Genomic DNA, 26,238 nt, shown 5'->3' with positions numbered 1-26,238 from the left:
TAAAACACCAGCGCAGCACCGGCAGCCTCCACTCACACACACACACACACACACACACACACACGAATCCGGATGCTCTCTCTCATCCCTCGGACACCTCAAATCCGTTTCTCTAGCTGCACGAAGACGCTGCCAAACCCCTACTGCAACCTGGAAGAAGGATTGTTATAACAGAACAAAAAAAAAAGTAAAGAAAAAAAAATCATGCGTAAATCCAGAAACTATGAGTGACGGTCCGGCATGTGGTCCAGCTGCTGTGGCGCTCCGGCGGAGGGGAAGTTGTGAGTCAGAGCCGGAGGAACAGCAACTTTTATAGACTTTCAACTCCGCCGCCTGCAAGTAGCCAGCAGCCCCAATTTAGACTGTTTTCCCACTCAGGGATTGTGCGTCTGGAGAGCTTTGACACTAGATCAGTGTTTTTAGGTTATGTGTTGTCGAGGGCGTCTTGAAGCGACGCGGAAATGGCATTTCTGTGAAGAAGAGGTCTCTGGTTTTTGTGGTTGACAATGGAGAATAAATGAAAAGGGACGATTCTGGGGATAAATTGACAGCACAACGACAGGTAGGTTGACTGAAAAATGTCATTATTTTATATTTATTCTACATGAAACTGTATCATTTGTGACTTCAAACATCTTTTTACTGCGATTTTCATCCCCAAAAAAGCCGAACAGCTCAGGTGCGACTGTGAAGCCAATCAGGCAAAAGCTGAGAATAAACTAAGCGTATCGATTGCACTATTGATTGCTTCCACTATGATAAATAGTTATTAACTTGCGAGACACCGGAAAGCTACTGGAAACTAATGACTTGAGGTGGCGTGCAGGTGTAGCTGCAGGCTGGGAAATGTTCAGCCTCATGCTTTCTAGATTGGGAAAATTTCAGATCTGTGCAGCAACATATGACCAACACTGGAGGCTTAAATTAGACAAAATAAAAAATAAAAAACAGATTGAACCTCAAAGGGACCTGGCTGCTCATTTTAGGTTCACAAAGATAAAAAAAAAACAACTTAATTTTTCTATATATATTTGTTATTTTTCTTATTTGAGTGTGGTCCCAGACAAGTTATCCGTTCATGGCTACAGAGAAGAATAATCTATTATATTTTACTGTATTTATTACATTGATTATCTATCTATCTATCTATCTATCTATCTATCTATCTATCTATCTATCTATCTATCTATCTGATGCAGTAGATTTCTACCAATCTTAAGGTTAAGCATGTTCAGCTTTTCCAGTTTTTTGCAACCCCTCCGCCCTAAAAAGAGTGCACAGTATTTCTACGTTCAAGCCTTTCCATCAGGTAACCCCGAAACACGGCTCCCCACAGTAAATCTCTACAGCCAAGTCAAATTGCTGCTCTGATTTGGGGACCTGGCGCTGGCTTCACAGCGTGGGCCGTGTCCTCCCATCAGTGTGATTCCCCTCAGCTCCAAAATAGGAAAAAAAACCCCAGCTCTATCTTTAAGCGGCTTGTTTGTGACTTAAGAAAAGTACAATGCTGTTATCTTGTTGGATTATGTTGAGAAGACACAAATGGAGTCCCTAATGAAAACTGGCTCTTGTGTTTGCTGTCAGCTGCTCTGCACACACACTGTAGATATTTATGATTATGCTTACACACCACTGTGAATATTTCTCTTTCTACAACCCCTCCCCTCCTCGTTCTCCCCCTCCCACTTCCTCTCTTTCTCTTTTTTTCTATCTCAGTCCATCTCCTTGTTCACCTCGCTCTTTTATCTGCCCTTCATCCCCTTGACAAGCGTTGTGCGGTCAGCTGTTTTTTTTCTTTCTTCCCCTCAATTAGTGCTATCATCGCATTTCATCCTGCGGAATATGGGGATGGTAATAACCTTACACTGCTAATGCGGGGTGATACAATTCTGCTGTGATTAATTGAAGTCCCCTCAGAGAGTCAAAGGAGGCGTAGATCTTCCCTTTCACACTCACTGACAGGCAACCCATTATATTGTTTTATAGATCGCCGTCAGTAGCCCTTGAAGCTGCCTGCGGCCCGCTGTTGTTCTGGAGGGTTTTATTGTGCAGTGTTATTGGTTGGTATTGCTGACAGGCAGAGCAAAGGCCACCCTGGGATTACTGGAGATGGGATCCCTGTGACAGTTCCACTGTATTTGATGGCAACACTGGAAACTTTGGAGAAGATTTGTGTGCTCTGCAGTGGCTGTTGTAGAAAAAAGCTGGAGTTTGTTATGGAGCTAAAGGCTTAGAATAAAGTTGCACCTGTAATCACCTTACCATGCAGCACTCAGGCATGCATATTCCCAAACAAGTGGTGAGGTAAAAAATGGTTGCTCAGGCTGTTTTTTGGTGCACAATGACCATCATGCAGATGTTAGACAGATTGCAATTTCAGGTCTTTTTAAAAGCCACCACCATCTCACAGACACTGCAACAAACAGCAGAGCCTGAAGAAGGCAGAGTGCACACTGAGGCTTGGAGAGAGTACTTGATATGCATGAGCCACCAGGTGATTTCCAGAGGAAGAGAAACACCATGGATAAGAGGCTTGTCTCTAGTTTTAAGGAGCCACCCCAGGCAGTATTTGTGTTCTCCGCCAGCTTCCTGCTCACTCTGTCAGATCAATAGGGCATAATATGAGAGTCTGGCTTGTGTTTGCAGGCGCGAGACAAAACAATACATTTTATTTCTGCACTCTACTAATATATGTATTCACAGCTCTGTGGTAGTTGTGCTATTACAGTAAGATTGCCTGTTGAGACTACAGCCCTTCTGGATGTCTCCATAACACTGACATCACTGCATCTCCTATAGTGCTGAATATATACATATACATGTGACAACCCAGTGTCCTGTCATGGAGAAGATAGCACTGCAGCAACGCCACGAGTTAACCATAAAATCCTGGGTATTGCATCATTTCAGAAACTCTGTATTCACCACCATCCTTGCAGATTTGGCTTAGTGGAACAATAAAAAGTCAGCCATCTATCTACATGATTACACCCGATTTCAGCACCCCGAGATTCGCTGCTCAGTGGTGTTCATAGGCTAATGTGTTTAGAAAGCACAGTTTGTTCCACCTCTCAAAGCGCCAGCTCGAGCTGTTGGGGTGAATCCATCGGGTGTTTAAAGGGAAATTCAAAGCCCCACCATAGCGAACGAAATGCAGCATTGTTATGCTCGTGTGCAGCTCCGTCATGTACAGAGGAGGAGGAGGAGGAGGAGGAGGTGGATGAGGAGGAGGAGGACGAGGACATGGGGAGCGCACATCCCATGTTTTATAGATGCCATTTAAAGGAGCATGCCCAAGATGGGCTGGCTGCAATGAACTGTAACCGCCGACAAAACACCAAGACAATAAACAAACAAATTGGTTTCCTGGAAGCCAGCAGTGTCCCAAACTTGCCCAGGCTGATCTTTGCCGATGCGGCAAGCTGTTTTTTCCTCAGAGATTAGGCTGTGAAGCACAACTCCACCTCTTATTTATTCATGCTGATTTGCTGTTTGTTTGTGGGTGTGTATGAGTGCGTGCATGAAAGAAGGAGACAGAAAGCGTGTGTGTGTGTGTGTGTGTGTGTGTGTGTACATCTGAAGTGCAACAGTGTTTGTAAAAGTGGGTGTTTTCCCGAGTGTTTATGTGAATGATTTGTGTGGGCGCATCATGCAACTGTGTGAAGGCATCTGTGTCTCTTATTGCACTTTTCCTGCTGTGTGTGTGTTGTGATGCCATTGTAATATACCCTTTTGTTGTCTGCTTAGAGTGCATGACTGGAGTGATCCTACCAGGCTTGATCATGTTAAGTTTACACGACTCTGTTGTACTAACTTGAGTAAACAGCTCACGACATGCATTTAAAGACGTTGTTCCAATAATGGATTCAACCTCTTGCTTGAATTGCCTCTTTTTTTTAGATGTATTTGTTTGTCGAGCTATTTGCGGCCTCCCTGGTTCCACAATTGAAAGTCCCCGGGCCTGAATAGTGAAGCCAATGCAGAAGTGCTTCAGACCTGCATTCTTTCTAATGGCCAGCAGGGGGCGACTCCACTGGGTGCAGAAAGAAGTGCAATGTATGAAAGTCACTGAGGAAATGACCCTGATGATTTATTACCTCGGTACACATTTTCATAATGAGTTTATGTTCTCAATCTTTATTTCATTTTCAAATCATGGTCCCATCTAGTGAAATAGATGATAATGCAGGGTGTGCTTCAAGGCCTGGCTACCTTCAGTTGAATACCATGGTGCACTGACTTCAAACTGTGACCTTTTCAGTGTGTTTTCGCTTTATCAAAGTTAACTGTAACATTTTGGTTGCTTAAAAATATTTTGAAAATGAAGGTGAGCAACAGTTGGAACACTTTTCCAACTTGTAGGGTCATAAAAATCCCTCAGTGAGAAAGGCGAACAACTGCGTTAGGAAATATCTGGTTATTCAAGAAAGAAATTCCAAGATGCAAGACTTTAACTTTAAGGGGCAAAGCTAGATTTTGTCTGGAGGATGGTTTTAAACCTGTTGCACCTGTAAATGTCATCAGCTGCACTTGTATATCGCTTTTCTAGTCGTATCGACCACGCAAAGCACTTAAACACTACAGATGATGTCACCCTACATGGCGTTTATTCACACACACATTCACGCCCTACATGGTGCCTCCTGTCACCGTCAGTGAACCATTCATTCTCCAATGATGCACAGCATTGGGAGCAATTTGGGGTTCAGTATCTTGCCCAAAGATACTTCAGCATGTGCCATGGTGGGTCAGGGATCAAACCACAACCTTATGATCAGTGGGCGATTGCTCCACCACCTGAGCAGTAAGGTGGACTACATCAAGGTGACAAGTTAAACTACTGGAGATCAGCAGGAACAGGATTTTCAGGGGGTGATAAATTACAACTCCAAAGATGCCTTTTGGTATAAAACATCCAATCATAAACCTTGCAGAGTTTTGTTACATGGACCTATACTGGTTGGTGGAGGGTAAAAATGGATGACACAACTTTTTTCATGCATTTTGTAAGAAATCAGTAACTGAACAGTTAAAGATCATCTTTTGACCACAATCCTTAAGTTGGGAAGCAGTGATTGATGATGAATTCAAGCTGAGATTCAAAATATGATGGTTTCTGAAGGATTCTTTCATGTTTTAATAAGTATCCATCTGGATTCCCAAATTACCTTTTGTGTTTAGCTGACTCATGCAAGCAAACTAACATTTTCGGAGCCAAATGTTTGTGTCCAAGCTGCACATACTCTGTTTATAGTGCAGGAGCTATATGACTCTGCCTGGGAATTTCTCCAGCTGACTCTTCAAGTGCTCTGGACACTGAGGACAATGAGGTTTGAGTGGAGAGAAGCCTCAGCAGAGCTTAGGAATCCACTCTTCCATGGAGGTGGTTTTCAGCTTTGTCAGGCATCAGGTTTCCCCACCAGCCCTCCTCCCTCTCTCTCTCTCTCTCCTCCTTCAATCTATCACTGTTCCTTTTCCTCCAGGTAGTCAGAATTTGGCAGCTTTCACTCTCAATATTGTGCCATTGCGCCGAATTCCCATCAACTCCTCCAGCACAGCAGCGAGGAACTCAATTATCCAAGCCCTTAACCATTGGCCCAGTGAAAAGCTTAGGGAATTGCAGATTTCGAGAACCCCACTTCTAAACCCTGGTTACTATTGGAGTAAGGGAGCTCTCATTTTTTTGTTGGCAGATTTTTTTTCTCCCTCCCTCTCTTGAGGTGCCTGAGGGCCCTTAGCAATATGTTTTTTTTTCTCCTACCCTTTTCTCATGTCGTTGTCAAGCTCCACCTCATGCCTGTAATCATTAGACTGCAATTTGGGTAGAAAATTGCAATTATAGGGGTTTAAAAATGAGCCTGTTATTTTCTACGCTTGTTATTTCTTTGTTGAAAGAGCGGGAGAACGACAATCCTGTTGTGATTATAATTAAACGACTTGGATTCAATGAAATTGGCAATTATTGTCAAAGGTCTCTCCACTTGCTTCATGTTTGGGCTTTTTTTTCCCTCACTGAAAGTTGCACTATTTCCTCCTTTTGTTTGCTTACATGATTTTGATGTGCCCTTCTTCTGCCCTCCTGTCTCTCATCACACAAACAATAGAAGCTGGGTTGGATTTTGTGACCCAGCGCGGAGGCCGGTCAGGTTTCTCTATCATCAGATCCCAGCAGTGGAAGAGCTGAGGACTCTTCTTCAAAGCCGCCTCCTATCTTCAAAAGAAATGTACCCGTGTCATTAAATGCATTGTGCAGAAGCCAGCGTCTGAGCCTTGATCTAATGTACATGATGAGAATGAGAAACAGAAATCTGGGTACGTGTGTTATCTCTCCACCATGATAGAATTAGCTCAAGGCTAGCTGCAGTTCATGCTCCTCTTTCATTCGTTCAAACACGCCTCCACTATCAGTCAGTTATGTGTACAATGTACTCGCACTATAAATACATACAGAACATTTCACTTTTAATTATTCTTTTGCAGTTTGATTCGCAAGACACATTTCGATTTGATGTGCTGATGAAGATTGTCACATTGCGTATGTGCAGGCTGTGTTCTCTTTGCGCTTGTAATCTGATTAAATACACTTTTCCCTGCAAAACTGTGAACATTTGAGTATTATAGTTATACTTATAAATAATTTATAAATAATTATAAAAATGGAATCAAGTCATGACCTTAAAACCCAAAGTCAAATCCATTTTCCATTAGATTTGATAAGTCAGAACTACCCATTACATAACTTCAATTATAATACCACAGTCTCAGCTCTTAATGCCCATCATTCAGGTTAAAGTTAGTAAATAACATTAAATTCTGTACTCCTCGGAACAACCAGAAAGCCATGATGGGTACGGTAACGGTAACGTTACAAATACAAATCAACTGAAAATCAGACAGAATGTTTACACAGAGCAGAGAGGAGAGGACAGGTTGTAAAAATGCAAATCCTGTAATATGAATTGAGACCCAAAATGTATCATGTCATGCATAAAATCAATGATCTGATGAAATTTACAAATAATGTTCACAGTCAAAACAATGACATAGTAATCAGCACTGGAAAAAAAGTTTAAATCGAAAACGGAATCAAATCGTGACCTTAAAAACGAATTGCGACATCCCGACCTATTACATGACTCACCTTATAATCACAGTCTCAGCTCTTAATGTCTGTGGTCCATGTTTAAGTTATTACATACATGTCAGTATAATTGAGGGATTTGGACTGTTGTTTAATGTCTGTTGTTCAGTGCTTGGCTGCTGTCTGGGGCCGGAGAACAATGTGTTCAGGTAGCTAACGGTGCATCTTTATTGACCGACAGACTCATCACTCTGTTGGTTGTTAGCAGTAAACAGAAGCAGTCCTCGCTAACGTTTGAGGCATTTCACTCCCTAAAAAACATCTAAAGCAGAGTATACAGACTTTGTGTTTGAGATACATGTTTACTAAGTGACTCTTTTTATTCCGGCTATAACTGGAATTATGCTTCTCTGGGCTGTGTGCGAGCAAATGTACACAAGTGTCATTTATTTAAATGTGTGTTATATGTGAACGGTTTGGGGGTGTTGTGTAAGCGCCTTCTAGGAAGCAGTATGACATTTTACAAACCACAATGCCGATGCATTTCTTAAGCTTAGAGGCTCTTGTAGATTCTCTTATCATTTTCATTCATTCCTCTTGTGGCCACTGCTGTGCAGCACAGCGAAAGCTTTTCCTGTTACTGCAGCACATTTCTGATGCTCAGATTGATGTCCTTTTTTTAGACCAGCATCAATTTTCAGATATAAAGCAGAATTATAAGCCTTGGGATGGAAAACAATTTTGTTCTCTCTCTCCCTCCCTGTTCTCTTTTGTCTTGCTTGCACTCTCTCTTCCCAAACACGCACACAACTCACACGATCAAACACACACAACTCCCTCTTCGCTGCGTGCGGGGTGACTAATTTCTCTTGGGCTTTGGACTTCGGCGTGAGAGAGGGTGAGAATTAAGGAGAAAATGAAAGAGAGAGGAGAAGCAGTGATGCACTGGCAGCTCAGAGGAAGCCGCCCACACCGAAGGAGCCTGTTTTCACCTCCTATCTCATCTTTTTGGTCGCCTGCCTGTCTCAGAAACCGGTGCAAGCCCAGTGCACCCAGCATGCATGTAGCCTTTTTTGGGACTGTGTCAATTTGATCTTTTTTTTTTACTCCTCAGTTTCAGGTGCTGGAGACAAATCACAAGCAATGTGCATGGGGCTCCCATCTGGGAGGCGAAAATTGAAATCTAAGTGTGCTGTTTTTGCATCCAATTTGAGCCGTCTTTGCTGGATTCTGTCGAGCGGAACGGCTGCCAATCAGAAGGGCTTTGTTTACTCACTGTGTCCTGCTGACAACTGGCTGGTACAAATATCAGCTGCTGTAGTGTCACACTCTGTGCCATTGTACAATTTAATACACAACATACTCAAATAGGTTGTATGGCTCTTGTGTTTTATTAACTTGCATACATAAGTTATTTGAGAATACGAAAGAGTTTTTTGAGAGTTGATTTCAGTTGTGGATTCATCATCAGATAAAATAGTTTTTACACAGTGAAGTAAAGTTTCTCTCACTGAAGGCTGCTTGAATAAAGTGTGAAGACAGGGTAGTACTGTGGTTGAAAAGAAAAGGAGCGACAGGTGCAATCTAATGACAGTGTGATTGTTGAAAATCTCGGCAGCAGTTCAGCTGGAACATTTACTGAACATGGTCCTGTAGAAAGTCCTGAGACTTTAGAACAGTGATATTCGTTTTGTTCTACTTTCTAACCTTAAATATCCACTGGAATGGGCTGTGTTGTGTTCAGGTGGCACAGTTTGAATGCTCATTAAGTGTTTCAAGGAAAAGTAAAACTAATGTGCAAGTGACACCTTTACAATATACCCTGACAGACATTCAGGGTTTATTATAAACTTTCACCATGTATTGGAGAAAGAAACAGTAAAGATAGGCATTGTTGTCAAAATTTCTGACAAAAACTTTCTGACAGTCCTTGAAAGGGTCATAGGTTGCATAAGTTTCTGTTTGAAAAAGTAACCAAAACAAAGCTGAAAATTGTGACATTTCTGACTTTCTTTATGTCTAATTTAAAACATTGCTCAAAATAAACCATTTGGAATAAGTAGATCCTGTTAAAAACATGAAATTCTGTGCAAATTCAATACATGTTGCAACTCATTGATGACTGATGTGATCATGTTTCTAATTACTGCACACAGAATTTTGGCTTATCTTTATTTTGTAACTGCATTTCAGATGGAAAAACATAGCAAAAATTCTCTTCTTCAAAGAGGTATACCAAGAAAATAAATGTCAATAAATATAGAGATTTATTTATATTGATAGGTGAATTTCGCACTATAAAAAAGCCACATTATACATTTATTAATAACACATTAATGTTAATACATTAATGTATTAATGTTATAGAGATCAATAATAATCAGTATAAGCCATTACTAACTTTCTTCCAGTTTGACTCCAGCCTCCAGCCCGCTCTCTGTCCTAGTTTCTTTCTTTTCTCTCTACCATAATTTTTCCAATAACAACACCCAAAAATAAACCTAAAAATACTTTTTTTGTTTTCAAATTATCAGACGTCCCTGCTTGTGTCCAACATGGCCCTTTCTTGCTTTTTCTTCGTAGCTGCTCTTTAGTTCATTTGAGACACTGTTTGCCAACTAACCTTTTGCAAGAAAAGATTCTGAGCAGCATCTGAACAAAATCCATTTATTGATGACTTCCTAACATTAAAACAGATTTGCAGATTTGATGGCTCATTAGAAAGTGAGGAACTCATTACCCTCGCGACCCTTTAAATCTGCAGTTCCTGTTGTTATGAAGTCATTAATAAAGGGTCATGACTTAAACACTTTCTGATGAGCCATTAGGTTACAAATGTTAGTAAGTCAATACATGCTCATGGGTGGCTCACTTTCTAAACCATCAATTCTGTAGTTACAAGCATTTGTAAGTCATTAACAGAGGTCTTCCTGATGAGCAGAAGAGCCAGCCTAAGACACAAACAATATGTCATATTGGAGGAGGATTTTTCACAACATGATTTTCCCAAATTAGTTGCAAGTAAGTGATGATGTAGCTACAGTGAGCCCCCATGAACCCAGGGTGATAATTGAACCTTGAGGGGGATAATTTAGCAATAATGACCCACTCAATGTACATTATCATGATTATTTACTAAATAAATCAATGATTAGACACAGAATACTGATGTCTATGATTGGACCTGTCCATAACAGTTTTTTCGATGAACCAGTCTGTAAACACTTCCATAACCCTTACCGTGTTCTGTTTAGTGCTTACTTCATGTCCGTCTTCTTAAGTTATGTCGATTACTCGTCCAGCTCTTCTGCGCTGTTTTCTTGTTCTCTTTTTCTTTTCTTACTGGGTACAGTTCAGCCATCAACCATGGATCAAAAGTTTGATGCTTTTCAAATGTATTAAAATAATCTATATAAAAATCATTAACATGTGCTTTCTGCTGGAGTAATGTAAAGCTAACACATTTTTGCTACAGTTGGTTTGTTAAATTTAACGGACCTCTTTCTGCTTGTTGATATAATTAGATGTGGTCCTGAGTCTGTCAGAACTGTGTCCATATCAACAGTCTGTTTTACATAGTAATGGTCTTTTATACATAGTAACGTTTTGTTATACATAGTAACGTTATGTTATACATAGTAACGGTCTGTTATACATAGTAACGTTCTGTTATACATAGTAACGGTCTGTTGTACATAGTAACGGTCTGTTATACATAGTAACGTTCTGTTATACATAGTAACTGTCTGTTGTAGATAGTAACTGTCTGTTATACATAGTAACGTTCTGTTTTACATAGTAAAGGTCTGTTATACATAGTAAAGGTCTGTTATACATAGTAACGGTCTGTTATACATAGTAACGGTCTGTTATACATGGTAACGGTCTGTTATACTTATACATAGTAACGGTCTGTTATACTTATACATAGTAACGGTCTGTTATACATAGTAACGGTCTGTTATACATAGTAACGGTCTGTTATACAGAGTATCGGTCTGTGATACATAGTAAGGGTCTGTTATACATAGTAACGGTCTGTTATACATAGTAACTCCTCAATTCCTCCTCGTCCCTCTAAAACAGCAGGCTGCAGGTTGCAGCACAGCGCCACTGTTTTAAGAGCTAATTTAATAAATTACGTGGTATCGGATCTGTGCCTGGACTCCAGTACTCGCCGATTCCGATGACAGCATTTTGGGCAGTATCGGAGCAATTTCCGATACTGGTATCGGAATCGGAACAACTCTAATTATATGGTTGTCTTCGTATTTATTGGGTCCTTATCCACTGCACTGTATGAGTACTGCGTTTGGACTTTGCATCTTCACAAATAGCTCCAGTGACTATTAATGGAAAATCATCAACTCACTGCTGTTCAGCACTCTGAAGATTGGGCTGAAATTGTGCCAACACCTATCCGTGTGCATGCGTTTGGATTGTGTCAGAAAAAGGCCAGTATTTTCCACTGCTAGTGCATCGACAGAAGTCTTCCCAAATCTCAGTGCACTCACTCGACAGAGCTGTCAAAACTGGTTTGAGACTTTAGCGAGCACTCATGTCACCCTGCTAATGACATGACTTAGCAAGTTTTATTACTGACACAGAACACCTCTGTGCTTCATGATTAGAGACATAATGGAGATAGTTTTGCGGGCCATTCCCTTCCTCCCTCTTGTACATCTCTTAACACCTCTTCCCCTGGCCCTAATTCATTTAAACATTTAAACCAGGGACCTCAATTATTCATGTCCCCCAGTCGTCTGTGGCCCTGGCCCGGCCTCCTGCGGCTGCACGGTGCAGAGTGTGTCTGGATGGACACATTCCCAGCCTGCTCATTAATTGATGCCTCAGTTGACGCCAGAGGTCTAATGCACTCTCACTCTCTGCTTGCTCTCTCTGCCAATCCAGCACGCTGTCTCTCCCCTTTTGTCACACGGGCGGCACAAGGGTTTTTTGCAGAAAGTGTGATGTCACAAAATCGTGCTTAAAAGGTTCAAAAGGTGTCTTCACCCCAGGGGCCTGCTAAGAGGAAAAACTATGTTAGACAAGGGGTTAGATCAGAAGGAAAACTCAGTTCATGGTCAGATCGCAGAAGTCAAGCCTGTTGTAAGTGCACAACATCCATTTCTCTTTTTTCTGGCCTTCTATCTCTTAACTTCTGTCCTTGTTTCGGATCTCTGGAGCTGGCCTTGTATTTTCCATCATCCAGCGCAGTATGTGGGAGGTGGTTGCCTCCTCTGCACCAGAAGAGAAGGTTCAAAGAGGTCATTAAACTGAAGATTCACCACGGGCAACACAACATGAAGGTAAAACAAGATGAAAAGTTAAAGTCATTAAGAAGTTCAAAATTGAGAAAGGCTTTCTGTCTTTTCTACCCGTTAAAGAGAGTAGATGATCGGAGTTTGCTTTGTGCAAAACAGGAATTCATGAACAACTTTCATGGTCTCATCCTAATGCTTATACTTGGAGAAACATCTTGCCATAGGAAGCTACTGGAAACACTTTGAAAAAGATACATGTTAAATGTTCACTGGCTGAGTGTCTGGGGGCCGAGCTTGGCAGAGAAAGTCTGCTGCAGTAGGTGAGCAGTGTTTGGATTCGGCTCAACAGTTTTCAACATGGTGGCTGAGTCACAAACTTTCTTTTACACCAAATGTTACACTGACATGTTTTTGAAAACATTTGACATTAGAGATGGGTGTTTGGAAGTAACCTGTCAACTCTATTATTTATAACGCTAAATCAATTAATCGATTTATCACTATGTTTTTATACATACTCCAGTATATACAAAAATAAGTACATATATATATATATATATATATATATATATATATATATATATATATATATATATATATATATATATATATATATATTTTGTGCAAAAGCCTGTTTTGATAACGGACGGTTTATTTTGAAAGGATGAAAAGAGATTTGATCCTGTTGATCATGAAACTTACTCAAGTGAGATTAAACTGTAAGGATATCGTCAAGGAGTTCAGTGTTTTATGTTTTAGTCCCTGAAGAAGCATGAGGTTAGTTTTCACAGCATTCTTTCATATTTAAATGTGTTTTGTGTTAAAATAAGTTACAGTAAGCTAGTTTTGCTCAAATTAATACTCTTGTATTTGTGTTTTATAATTGTTATTGCAACTTTTAGTTTGCAAACTGTAGCTTTATCCAACTTAATTCTCAGCTCATTGGCTTATTCACGTACGGCCGCAGAACTGAACGATTGGCTGTGTTTCAGTTCAATGCGTACTGATACACAGTCATAGATACAATTGAAATAAAAAAATACACATATCGATTAAAAATGTTTTCTTCTTACCAACCATTAATCGATCAACTATTAATTATTCCCATCTCTATTTGACACTCCTCTCTGGCAGGAGGCTGCCGTCCATCAGGACTGAAACCTCTCGACATAAGAACAGTTTCTTCCCTCTACAACTGGGCTCATCAACGAGGCCAGAGACCCCCACTGACTCCCCCTCCACCCCTCTATACGTTACATTAATGTATGCACAGCCACCTGACCTTATCTTCACATTGCAAATATTAATTCTACGAACTTGCACATTCCTGTTTGCACAGCTCCTTCCCTCATTTGAATAACACCATCATTGTACATATTGTTTCTATTTTTTTCCATTTTATCTATATGTTCACTTTTTCTCACACATTTTCTATTTAAGCTGCTGTTTTTTGACTAGTAGTTGCTTTTATCTATATCTATATTTCAGTACTTTTTTCGTTCTTATGCACCAATAAACCGCAGCAAATTCCTTGTTTGTGAAAACCTACTATAATAAATACTATTTTGATTCTGATTTAAGGCAAAAAGGCAATGTAGTTATAGAATCTTAATTGATATTTGGGCTGCTCTGCCTGATTTCATGAGCAGAAATTAACATTGCGTTAGAGGCTCCTTGGCTCTGATTGGTTGTTTTCCTGCAGGAGCTGTGAAATATTGCAAATTTTATATTCTATTTGGGAGCGATATGAAACAGGCAGAGGAACAGGACTTTTTTTCAGAGATTACGTGTCTCATAAACTAGTCTCTCAGTGTGAACAAATATGACAAAAAGTTATTTTTTAAAATAAAAGGTACACAACAAGATATTCCATAAAGTTTGAATAATTTTGTTTTCAGACACAATCCTCTGTTAACTGAGGTTTCATTTTTATCATGATATATTTGGATTGAATTGATTGATTCATAAAGTTTTGAGAAGATATACACTTTATCTGTTAAGAATAAATCACATTGTCACAATCATTTCATGCAAAGAGGTAAAAAATATTTTATCCATGGCGACCCTGTACACACTTTCAGATGTCCTTACCTGGTTTATACTGGAACAACATAAAACGTTTAACACATAGTTAAAAATATAATGAAAGAATAATCACAATATAAATGCAAGGATGTGATAAAATAAACAATTGTATTAACTGTGGCTCTTTGATCTTGACCTTTAAGTCGTGATTCACTGGTAAATTATATCTTCAATTGTTTTTTTGTGCCATTATAAAGTTGTTAGTGTCACTTTAACTTTACTGTATAAATGATTTGATGATGATTTGAGTCTTGACTCCTTCGTGTGTTCTTTCTCCTGAAACACAAGGCCTGCAGTCCAGCGGCCTGTCATGGATGCCTGAGTGCCAGCCTGACCACTGTATTAAAACTGTGCAAGAAATCAATTCAGGAAATATAGAGGCAATTATTTTGTCTCCCACATTCGCTGACAAAGTAGCAGCTAAGCGAGCCAAGAAGAAAATACAGAATTAAAGGGAAGAAAATAAATAAGTCTCCACTGTTTGGGGATTGTATATAGAATATGTGGGTGATTGGAAATCGTGTATACTTCTGCAGAACAGCTGTAATTAATGAGACTGTGAATGTTGTTGATTTTTCTGAAAGCTGCACTGATATTTTACCATGTGTGTGTGGCAGGAACAAAGACTCAGAAAAGCATCAAATTGAAGCTCTGAGTGAGTGTATTTTTGAGTATTTCATTCTGCCTCTAAAGTCAGTGCTGTGTAATGGCTCTTTTGGGTATATGAATCATGCACAGTGTATCTGTGTGTTCATGCCAAGCAAGTTCATTCAGTGTCAGACAAGAGCAAGCTGGAGAAAATAGATTCAGTTGTCTTTGTCATCCTCTTTTTGTAAAAGTTTTGTTACATTTAAGCTCCTTGTGGTGTGAAGTTACCCCAGACGACTCCATCACAATGAATGCAGATGATTTATTTGGATGATTACAGAGAATTACAGCTTCTTTGTATATGACGTGAAGCCTGGGTGGTGTTTTTTTTCCCCTCCATACCATTCCTTCCTGACATTTCACAGCTATAGTTGTGTTTCTGTGTAAACAGCTCACAGATGCATTCGAGCAGCGACAAGTTCCCTACATTGCAGAATCTCTTGTCTAGAAAGGAAACATTATTCCACCTATTTTCCTCATGAAACAGAAAAATGCATACATCTTCTGTATTCAAGATCCTATCCTACACCAAAAAAAGCATCTTTGTTTAATTGTGTTGTTAACTCTTCTGAAACACACTTGACAGGAACTAAATAAAACTCATCTGTTTTAGTTACTGTTGAAACAACCACCAACTCTAGTTTGGTCAAAATAAACCATTTACAGAACGTAATCTGTGCTGTGAATTGAAAAATGAAAAATTTCTGTCAATTTAATAATTAGACTGAAAGAGCAGCATCTGTATTTTTGACAGTATACTTGTATACCGTAATACCACAATCCTGCCCAAGTATGACGTCATCCAAGAGAGTGCTTTCCAGATTAAGGAGGCAGTTCTGAGCCTATCATTTGCTCCGTTTATGGCTGTTACAATCACTCAAATCAGGAAAAACCAAGGACTACTTCGGAAGTCTGGAAAAAGTAGCAAATAAAGTGGAGAAGGAGAAAAAGCAGCTGACATGAATCAAAAACCTCTGTCTTAAGTCTGAAAGAGCAGAGTCAACTAAAGTCAAATGTTAATGTTTTGACAATTATAATGTACTGTAGTAAATTTTGTAGGTCTTTTGTTTAACCAAGACCCAATTGTTAATGCATTGTTAATGTTTGACCACACCTCTGGGAAGTATGAGGAAGAAAGTAAATGATAAAGTTAGTGAGACAATTATTCTCACTCATATTTACTCACCGGGCAAAAAACAAGTTGCTCTATAGTATTTTGGTTCTGAGGTTGTGGACCCAGCTTTGCCAGTTGTTCCTTGAGACCCTTATAGTGTTAAAGTAGGTCTGCAGTATGAGGTCATTTGTAGTGACAATCGCGTCCACTTTGGGCAAATCTGTAAAGTAATTTTTACAATAGTCATGCCGTTGCAAATGAGCTACTGATGTGAACAACTTGCATCAATGAATCCGCTAATAAAATACTTAAAATTATATCAAGAATTGTTTGATCTATACTGTAAAGTTTTGATTTATGAGTTGGACTCTCGACCATAAAATTGTCCTCATCAGTATCTTTTATTAATCGAAATGAATCCCTGATTGATTCCATCTTTCATTTCTGTCATTAGCTGTGTGAGTTCTGGCATTTATTCTCTAATCGGATCTCAGAACTTCATTACGCTGTCGGGTCTGTCATGCAGAGATTTTCAGCCTCTTATTTTCCCGTCAAATGAGGTGTGCAAAGATCAGCTGTAAGCCATCAGCAACAGAGGCCAAATGGAGGGGTAATATCCCCCCCTTATGCAAAGATGCACAGCTGCGATCTATGTATTAGCATTTGGGAACAACTCAAACCTCATAATCCTCTGGATAATTAAAAAGGGCACTTTTCCCCCTGTATGGCTTATTATCCGCAAATGAGGTCTATAAGAAGTGAGGGAGAGACAGAAGGGTGGAAGAGAGGGAGTTGATAGCTTGACAGTTAACAGTTTGTGGAGCCTCCGCAGAATTAATGGTGTGAGACTTGATCGACAGTGATTCTGTATTAAGATATGGCATATCATGCCCTGAAGGCCCCCTGGGCACCACTGGGACTACAGAGTTGGACATAGACTTGGACATTTGCATTACAGCGAGGCCCGTGAAGGCATTTCCCCCTCACAGTGTGGGAGCGAAGCCAGCAAAGACTCGGCTACAGAACGAGCACGTCCTTTCCAAAGAGCATGTTCTATGACACGACTGTAAGAATCTGACAGAACATCATCCTGACCGCTGTGAGGAGAAGAATAAATCTCCACTGAAAAGAGAGGGAAATGAAATGGTTCTGGCTCACTGCTAATGAACTGTGATATGTTACAGAAGCTGTCTCTTTCATCTGTTCAGGGGGAAAAAAGAAAGAAAAGACTGCAGTGATGGTAGTCTCTGTGTCTCTTGTTCATCCTTCCTGCCAGGCATTTTGGTGTACGCAGCATCTCTGAACAAGATGACCTCCTCATCAAGTCTACCATGGATAAATAAAGGTTAATACATTCGGCCTTTTCCTGCTGCTGTACATCACTGTACAGCGCACCCTCGGGGGCCAGGGGTCTGGTAAAAAACATGTATTTATGTACCATAATGTAATGTCATGTACCCATAAATTCTGTGTTGGTGCCTGTGTGGTGTATAAAACATGAGCTATTTTTGCAGCTCTGGCCATCGTTTCTTTCCGTTTTAATAACATCGTACTCTCCAATATAATTGCTGAGATCTGTGCAAAATTGCTGAAAATCCCAAGAAGCCAGAACATGAGCAGCCAGACAGACTGTTCAGAACCACACACTTGGCGTTTATACTAAATTATTTCAGAGTGGCGATTCCAGGGACTTCACAGAAACTCTGGTGATTAAATGTGACCAGAAAAAGCAAAAACATGGAGGCGGACTGTCGTCATCAGATGGTTGCAATGATTTGGGTGATATTTTAGACCAAAAAGTAAAGAACCCCCCCAAAATGGATGGATTCATGGCAGATGGAATGAATATGGTTTATACAATATGCAGCATGAGCTGGAAATAAAATATTTTTGTTTTTATCCACCCGGCTTGAGAGACAAAAGTTGTATTTGTGCTGTTGGCTGCCATCTTTCTGGTCTACACAAATATTGGCTTCTCTCAAAATCTACACCCTCCTCCTGCTCTCTACCCACTTCCACTCGGTTTGCACATTCACATCGAGGGTTCATCATATTAAGTGCCATACCAAACCAGTTTTTGGGAGTGGAAACGGCGAACTTGCATCGATACATGCACACACACCACGTGCAACACCTGTCTTGTTCATTCATTCATCCATTCATTATCCTTAATACTCTGGAGTCCACAAAAGCACCAGCACATTACTTCTTCATTACGTCACGAGATAAACTCGAAGCAACGTTGAGCCGTCAGCTTCCCTCTAAAGGCTTAAAGTACAATCTTGTTTTTGATTGATGGTGACAGTAAAAAGAAGATATTTAATATATTTAGTATAAAAAAGTAAAAAAAAAAAACATGTTATCCTCATTTTACCTTTTTATATATTATATTTGCAACCATTTTCAACATTTAGAAACTTTAACTCACATGTGATCTATGCACTTTATTCCTATGACTTAAACTAATTTGCACATGTATTCCAGGCATTTTATTTATTTGCACTTTTTTGTGTCCATGTGAAGTGATCTTACATGTTTGACTTGATTTAAAATTCTTCATTAAAGATGAATGTGATTTATATATATCGCAGGTCTGCCTATGTTGTATTTGGTAATAATCATTGAATAACTTGTAGGGAAGGGATTAATAAATTTGTACTTCTTCTCACTCCTCTTCGAACATGTAAACTAAGGCATCAAGTGGTTGACAGTTTCTTTTGCTTTATGCCTTTCATTTTCTGTAAATATTAGTATGATCATTTCTATTTTTTTGACTGCTGCAAAAACAGAGACGTTAAGAAGAGAAATGCGACCAATAAAGATGTAGTAAGTTTGTATTTGTTAAGTTAGTCTTTAGTTTCCTGCATTTTTTTTTTATTCCCAATAGATACTGAACTTTTGCACATCCCCTAAAACAGGTGTAGGCAACTTGAACGTTTGTGTCAACTGTTGATCATAGCTTACAAAAGTCTACGGTCCAGAGTAACCTCTAAATTTTGCCAACTTCAAGTTCAGTTTTGAGTTTCCCTAGCTAGGATAGCTTTCGATTCAAATCCCCTGAGATATTTCTTCGGTGTCCAGTCTCATTTGCACTTGGGTCTTTGCTGCATTCTGACAAAAACATATTAATAAATGCTCATTATGACCTATTATTAATGTTGGTAGGCTAATTTAAACTCAGTTTTAGGCTTTTTTTCTTTTTTGTGAGGCTCAAAATAAGGTTTGCGGCTCTATTCCGAAATATTTTCTCTTCATTTGGCCAACAATGGCTCTTTTGTTCGTAAAGGTTCCAGACCCCTGCCCTGAATATAACTGCACATTCCTGCCTCGCTATATAATTCATTTTTTACATTGTTCATAGTTTTTGAATCAACATTTTTTTTTTCATTGTATATTTCATTATAGATTTTTCTATTATTTTCTCTCTTTCTGTTTTCGACGGATAGATCTGTACAAAAGTTTTGTACAACAGATACAATCGTGGGATACTGATAGTGGGAAGTTTACAGAAGCTTGACACTATATTTACGTCCTACACATTAACGAGGGTGATTCGTTCAGCAGTTTGTGTTGACTCCAAGCGGAGTTCACTTCATGAGGCGGTGGGAGTGCGGAGGGTTGGATTTGACGAAGGCTGCATGCATCATCCGGCCGGTGAAGCTTCCGGGCCAGCTTGTTCTTATTGGCTGTTGTTAGTTTCTGCTCAACATCCCATTGGAGTTTGTTTCACACTGTTGCAGCGTTGAAAAGTAAGGTCATCAGCCCACTTCAAACCAACACACATCTCTCCTGTGAGAACACCAACATTAGTCTAATTCTGGCAGAAAACGGCGTGTTCGTGTGAGATTCAATCACTCAGTGAGACGCTGATTGAGAAATGGGTTTCCAGACCCTTTATGTTCAGTATTTGATTTTATTTTAAGCTGCAGTAACATTAGGTGTTGGCTTCTCTTTAGTAATTGTCTGGTGATGCAGTGTGTGGTTCAGCACGATGTTTATTTGCCCTTTCATCTTTCAGCGTTTCTCATCTGCCAGGAATCTCAGTTTTTGATTTGTTTCCAAGAATACAGTTGCATTGATTGTGTGTATCTTTTCATGTGCCTGGATATGAGTTTGCGGTGTGTTCATTATGAGTACACATGAATATCTGTGTGTGTGTGTGTGTGTGTGTGTGTGTGTTGTGTGTGTGGGGGGGGGATGAGTCTCTGCTTACGAGCACCCTGGTAGTTGAGCCCTCTGAAGGGGTGGAGCAGACACTGAGCTCAGACACACCTATTCATCACTCTGAAGCAGGGAGTTCATTAAAATAGCCCACGCAGCCTCTTCGGTGGCTGCTGAACCAGAGCCAGCCTCCCATGCTAAACAAACAGGGTCAAAAAGTGATCTCACCGCACGATCACACAGTTCAGCAATAACAAATGCTGAAGAAGAAAAAGCCTCAAATAGAAAAGCTGTTGCTTGCTGCTTGTTTATGCAGATGTTTGTTTGAGAATACACTCGACACATCTTATTTATACTGGATGTTTGATCAGAAGATTCCTGATTTTAATTATAATTGTCTTTATTTTATACTGAATTTTATTTGTGCAAAGCCAAAGACAACATTTAGTTGTTTTATTTTCATACCAAAACACCCGATATTATTCTGGCATCTATATTTTACAGGCAACTTTATTTATAAAGCACAGTTAAGGAACATGGCGATTGAAAGTGCTTTACACAATAAATCAAAAGCGATTTTGTGTAGCTTTTTTTAAAAGCGCTATAAAAAAATCAAATGTGTTATTATTATTATTATTATTATTATTATTATTAATAATAAAAACATTGTGACAAAGGGCAGAAAAACATTTAAGAACATTTAAAGATCAAAAACAAAACCTTCAAATCGAGCAGAGAAAAAAGATAGAAATAGCTAAGACAGAAGCTATAAAAAATATAATAAAAGTAATATAACATTTTAAATGACACACAAATACAAAGTCTTATTTTTTATACTGGTGTCTTGATTTTCAGAATGATTTTTCCATCAAGAAGAGAAAAGTGTGTTTCTGTGATTGATTGTAGAACTGGAAGAAGACTGGATACATTTTCAAAGATCAGTTTTGATATCAGACAACTGAGTTTTCTTGCCAGGTACACGATTAACTAACACCTGGTGGTAGAGTTATTTTCTTTTAATACTTCCTTACTTGTTGCTTTGTTTTACAGCCTGATTGGCAGCAAAGAGGGCTCTGCTTCAAGTCACACAAAGACATTTTACAACAAATTTCAGTATTGATCCATTGATCCCCTGACAGTAACATTTGGAGCAAATATTGGATCTAATTCACAGTTTATTAATGAATACAACATTAGGCGTTTAATCAGGCTTTTTGATTTGATTTGTTTAGTTAAACCAAGCTTGTTTGTAATGTGGCAACAGCTATCAGTGTTTGCACAGACTACAAGCACACATTTTCCACAAAATGTAATCACTGTAATTTCTTTGAACACTTGTTAATGAAATTATATATTTTTGATCTGAGATGTTTAATAAACTGGTTGGTAAGAAAAAGACACTGATGACGTTAATGATGAAGCTGCACTTTACTTCATGTATTCTAAAGTATGTAAAAAGGTGAGAGGAGAACATGAGAGAGCGGGAGGAGAGGCAAGAAGTCCCAAATTCATCTACAACTGTGTACAAATATGTGTCTAAAGCCTTTATCGTGTCTTCGGACGTGTTAAATATATTCCGGCGATGCAGAATAAAACTCATGCACTTCAGCACCGTTGCAAAAAAAAAAATCCTAGGGGTAACACTGTACTTCACCCCAAAATGTATAATCTGCATGCAGTAATTGCTCCCTGTAGTCCGGTGTGAATGAGGATGTTTAAAGATGAAAAACAGAACAGAAGTTGGAGCTTTTAGTGAAACAGTAAAGGGGATGAAACTACAGTTTGTGTGCAGCATAATCAAAGTCTGATGTGTCCAGTTAAATGCGAATAGTTACCAAACAAATACTGAATGTCCCCTCACCTATCCTAAAACATAAAATTAATGGTTTAACCCTCTGAACCTGGGAGAATTGAAATGTCTGTTTACTTAGCAAGATAGCCAAAAATACGCCATCTATCATAGAAGGAAACTGTAAAAAACAAACAAACAGCATTATCATCAAAATTTGAATGTTCAGAACAGATCATAGGTGACAAAAGTTTCCTTTAGAAAAAGTAACTCAATTGAAGCTAATCAACTGTGATAATTCTCACTTTATTTTTGATATTTTTTCTCACTGTCACTTTATTTATGTATAATGTTTTAAATGAGACATGTAGCGTTAACTGTTAGGAATAACTAGATCCTGTTGAAAACATTAAATTCTGCTCCTCAGGGACACTGTGAAGCCATGATTGATTCTGCTGAGACGAACGGTCACAAGACAAATATTCAATGAAAATCAGACAGAACTGCAGGCTGTTTACACAGAGCAGAGAGGAGAGGACAGGAGAGGTTGTAAAGATGCAAATAGTTCAATATGTATTACATGTGGGGACCCAATTTCTTTTTCCAATATTTATTTGTGGGCATTGTGGGCACTTAAAAGGTGTTGTGTATATAAATTAAAACCTTAATTAATTCCTTTTTAAAATGATGTATATCACTATAACTGTTTTGCACAAATGTGTATTTTCACTTTCACAAACTGTATTTTCTACTATTACAATTTGCTGATTATTTTCCCTTCTTCTGTACTTCTGTTATTGTTTAAGACCTCGATCGAGAGGAAAACTAGCAGTGGAACTAAATAAATCTTATTTTCTCTCGCAGTCTTGCTCATTATGTAAATTCGACACACTGCATGGTGAACGACCCTGATGCAATGTTTGCTGCAAAGGTGCACTGCGAGCAGCAGTTTTAACCCTGTCTGCATAGAAACTGTATAGATGCTTTTTGTTTGGCTGTTATATTTCTATAGCTAAATGCCAATATCGCTATATGTACTATACGTGCGTTTCTCCAGTTGTTTTGCATTATGTACATTGACTGCATAAAAAATCGAATTCCTTCCATGAGCACTATACTTTATTTATTCTGAATGAGAACTCGATAAAATAACTCTTTGACTCTGAGACACAGCAGTCGAGCTTGCAGCACACATACTGTAAATGCTTCCAGCTAGTCTTTTCACTGAATGCTTCTCCAACTACCATAAAGCAGCGAAGCCCTTTGTAGACATGTTGTGGGTGTAATATGCTCTGAAACAATGTCGTCCTCTTTGGTAGCTTTTCTTCATAATTTGAACTTGTCAGCGTGGCACAGCGTGATATTGCTCTCTCTATAAATGCCTGGAAACATTTCTTACATCTCACTATCACTGTCACTCTCCACTTATACATTTACTGCACAGGAAAACCCTCTGTTGTTCAAATGATGAGAAATATAGATAAGTGAAGGACAGATCGACGAGGCGGAGTCACTGAGTCGAGAAAAAACACTTTCTGGAAAGCATGGCATAGAATACTGTTAAAATCCAAGCAGGATTTAAGGGGAAGTTTTTCCTTTAAGTGCACAGTCGATACCAAGACGAGTAAGATTCTACAAGTCTTCAGACTACCAGAGATGGTATAAAACACCTGGATGACAATGAACTCTGGCGGTCAGGAAGAATTCAAACAACCCTGAGTTACATCAGTATCTCTCTTTTTGCTGTCAGTTTCTTTCCTCTCCTTTGATCTCTGTGTGTGTGTGTCACCTGGAGCAAAGCTTTGCAAACACACACACACACACACACACACACAGTTCAGATAAAGGTAAAAGGAGAGAAAGGAAAAGTGACGACTCAGCATTGGCTAACTTGTTGCTCATGGGTGTCCCGGTGTCTCACTGTTAGAGATCATACCACTACAGCTGAGGACACACTACAAGATTTTTTTTTTTGCAAGATTTGACCCATGATTCCCAGTTGGCCAAAATCTGCACCAGTCTGTACTGGTATTATCTTCACTGTATTCAGTAAAATGAAGACGATTAGTGCCTTTTCAGTTTTGGCAGCACAACATGTTCATAACAGATTACAACTCTTTGTGTGATTCAAGTTGTCTTGTGCATTTAAGCCGACTTCTGATTCTTTCTGCAACTGACGTGTGTGCACATCAGACATTGTGTGTGCTGTAGAGGGACATGTTCTGTTTTGAGGTCTAGAAAGCATGAAAAATGCCCCCCAATAAATAAAAACAAAACAAAAACAAAACTGTTTCAATGTTAGGTGGAAAAAAATCATTCTGCAGTTCCCTATGGTACCTACAGTGCTGTAGAAAAATATAAGTACTGTCATGTTTTTAGAATTCAGAATCGACTTGGCACCAAAGTATCGCTTCTTGTGTCGTCTCTAGTTTGCACACTTAGGAGCACAATAAGCCAGTTGCCTTCAGTAAACAGATTCTGACCTTGTTTTTGTAGCATGGCCACCCTTGAGACGGCATTAAGTTCATTTAAATGCCAGCTGAATTTGCTCAGTTTTTTGAATGCTAAATGATAAGTGGACTGCATTCAATAGAGCTTTTGTGATGATGAAGGTAAGGCTGAGGTTAGTTTGAGGTATTTTGTCTCCTGTTTGTGAAATGTGAAAACGCCAGGAATTACATTAAGTACATTAGAATGCCAATATGCCCAGAAAAATTGCTGGTTTGTGCATGGTGAGTAGTAAGTGGACTGCATTTGTATAGCACTTTTCTAATCATAGCAACCACTTATAGCTCTTTTATGCAACAAAGTCGACACCCATATATTTACTTGTTGTAGAGATTACCTGCTCATCAGTCAATCATTCATGTGGTACATTGATGGAGTAGACTACCATGGCTTATCCGTGGGCAGATGCACCACCTTATGAACACCTGCGCCGTTGATGGTCACTTTAATGACAAAACTTGCACCCTCGGAAAGACATTTGATATTTACTCTAAAGCAACAATTTGACATTTTGGCAACTATTATTACATTCCTGCTGAGAATTTGACCAGGAGATAAGTACGGCTCTCATATCTGTCCAATGATTGTACTGTTTATATTTTGCAGATTGTGTTCTTGTGTCATGATAAACAAATCTTGATCTCAATGAGACTCCTTGATTAAATCAAGACTAAATAAAAAAATTATATATCCTGAAGCCAAAAGCTAGTTAACGTATAGGAAAGGTAGAAACGTGGAAGCAGCAAAAGCTCATAACCCCCTGAAAAAACTAAAACTCATTTCTCTTCGCCATCTTTTGTTTTTGTACAGATTTAACAAACAATATACAGTGTAACTTGTTAATAATGAGTTTTAGAGGTTCCAGTAGCTAAGAAAACTGGCTTTGTTTCATGTTTAACGTACATATAAAAGAGTGAAATTGATCATTTCATCTAATTATTAAAAAAAGCAAATAGGCATATTTTTGAAACTGCTCAATTCTTACTTTATTAATAGAAACAGTTGAGAACATTTAATTTATATCTAAATGCAGATCAAATTAAATTGCCATTGACTTGTCTTGAATATGTGCCATTTTCTTTTTTATTCAAGTTTAATTTTATTTTATTTAACTAAAATCTACTAGATGTTTTTTTTAAATGTCCTGCAAAGTACAAAAAAAACAAACAACGGAGAAACATGACAGAAGACAACTACAACCCAGATACCCAGAAAACTTGATATGCTTCAAATTCCTATTTCAGAGTGTATCTTTACAAAAAACCCTCTAGTTTATCAGTTTGACCATCAAATTTATCGTCTTCGAACAGTTTTCAGTTGAATATATGCCCCTAAGGATTTGCAAATGTTGAATTCTGTTTCATTCAATTTTTTAGTCCCAACTTCTTTGGAATCAGGGCTGTAACGTAACTTTTGGCAGAGGCAAACAAACGACAACCTCTGAAACTGTTGGGTCGTTAGTCGCGGCTCGCCTGCTCATCGGCACGCACCTTGCATCATTTCCTGTCGGTACACAGCGGCACAGCACATTAGTTTCTTGTCCACACCAGTGCAGAACACTTCACGTAGAGAGCCAGCCGCACACAGG

General features: G+C 39.0%; 1 protein-coding gene across 1 annotated transcript in view; it reads left to right on the top strand.

Moving 5' to 3' along the window:
- Positions 1–144: 144 nt before the first annotated feature.
- tafa3a (TAFA chemokine like family member 3a) overlaps positions 145–26,238 on the top strand; it is a 129,381-nt gene continuing 103,287 nt past the window's right edge. Inside the window, exon 1 of the mRNA XM_059329953.1 lies at positions 145–562. The gene's annotated coding sequence lies outside the window, so the exon portion shown is untranslated. The remainder of the gene's footprint in view (positions 563–26,238) is intronic.

Source organism: Centropristis striata, chromosome 3, assembly GCF_030273125.1.
Source record: "Centropristis striata isolate RG_2023a ecotype Rhode Island chromosome 3, C.striata_1.0, whole genome shotgun sequence".
In the NCBI taxonomy this organism is placed as follows: Eukaryota; Metazoa; Chordata; class Actinopteri; order Perciformes; family Serranidae; genus Centropristis; species Centropristis striata.
The sequence above is the reverse complement of the archived record's forward strand: the minus strand, read 5'-3'. Positions and strand labels throughout refer to the sequence as shown.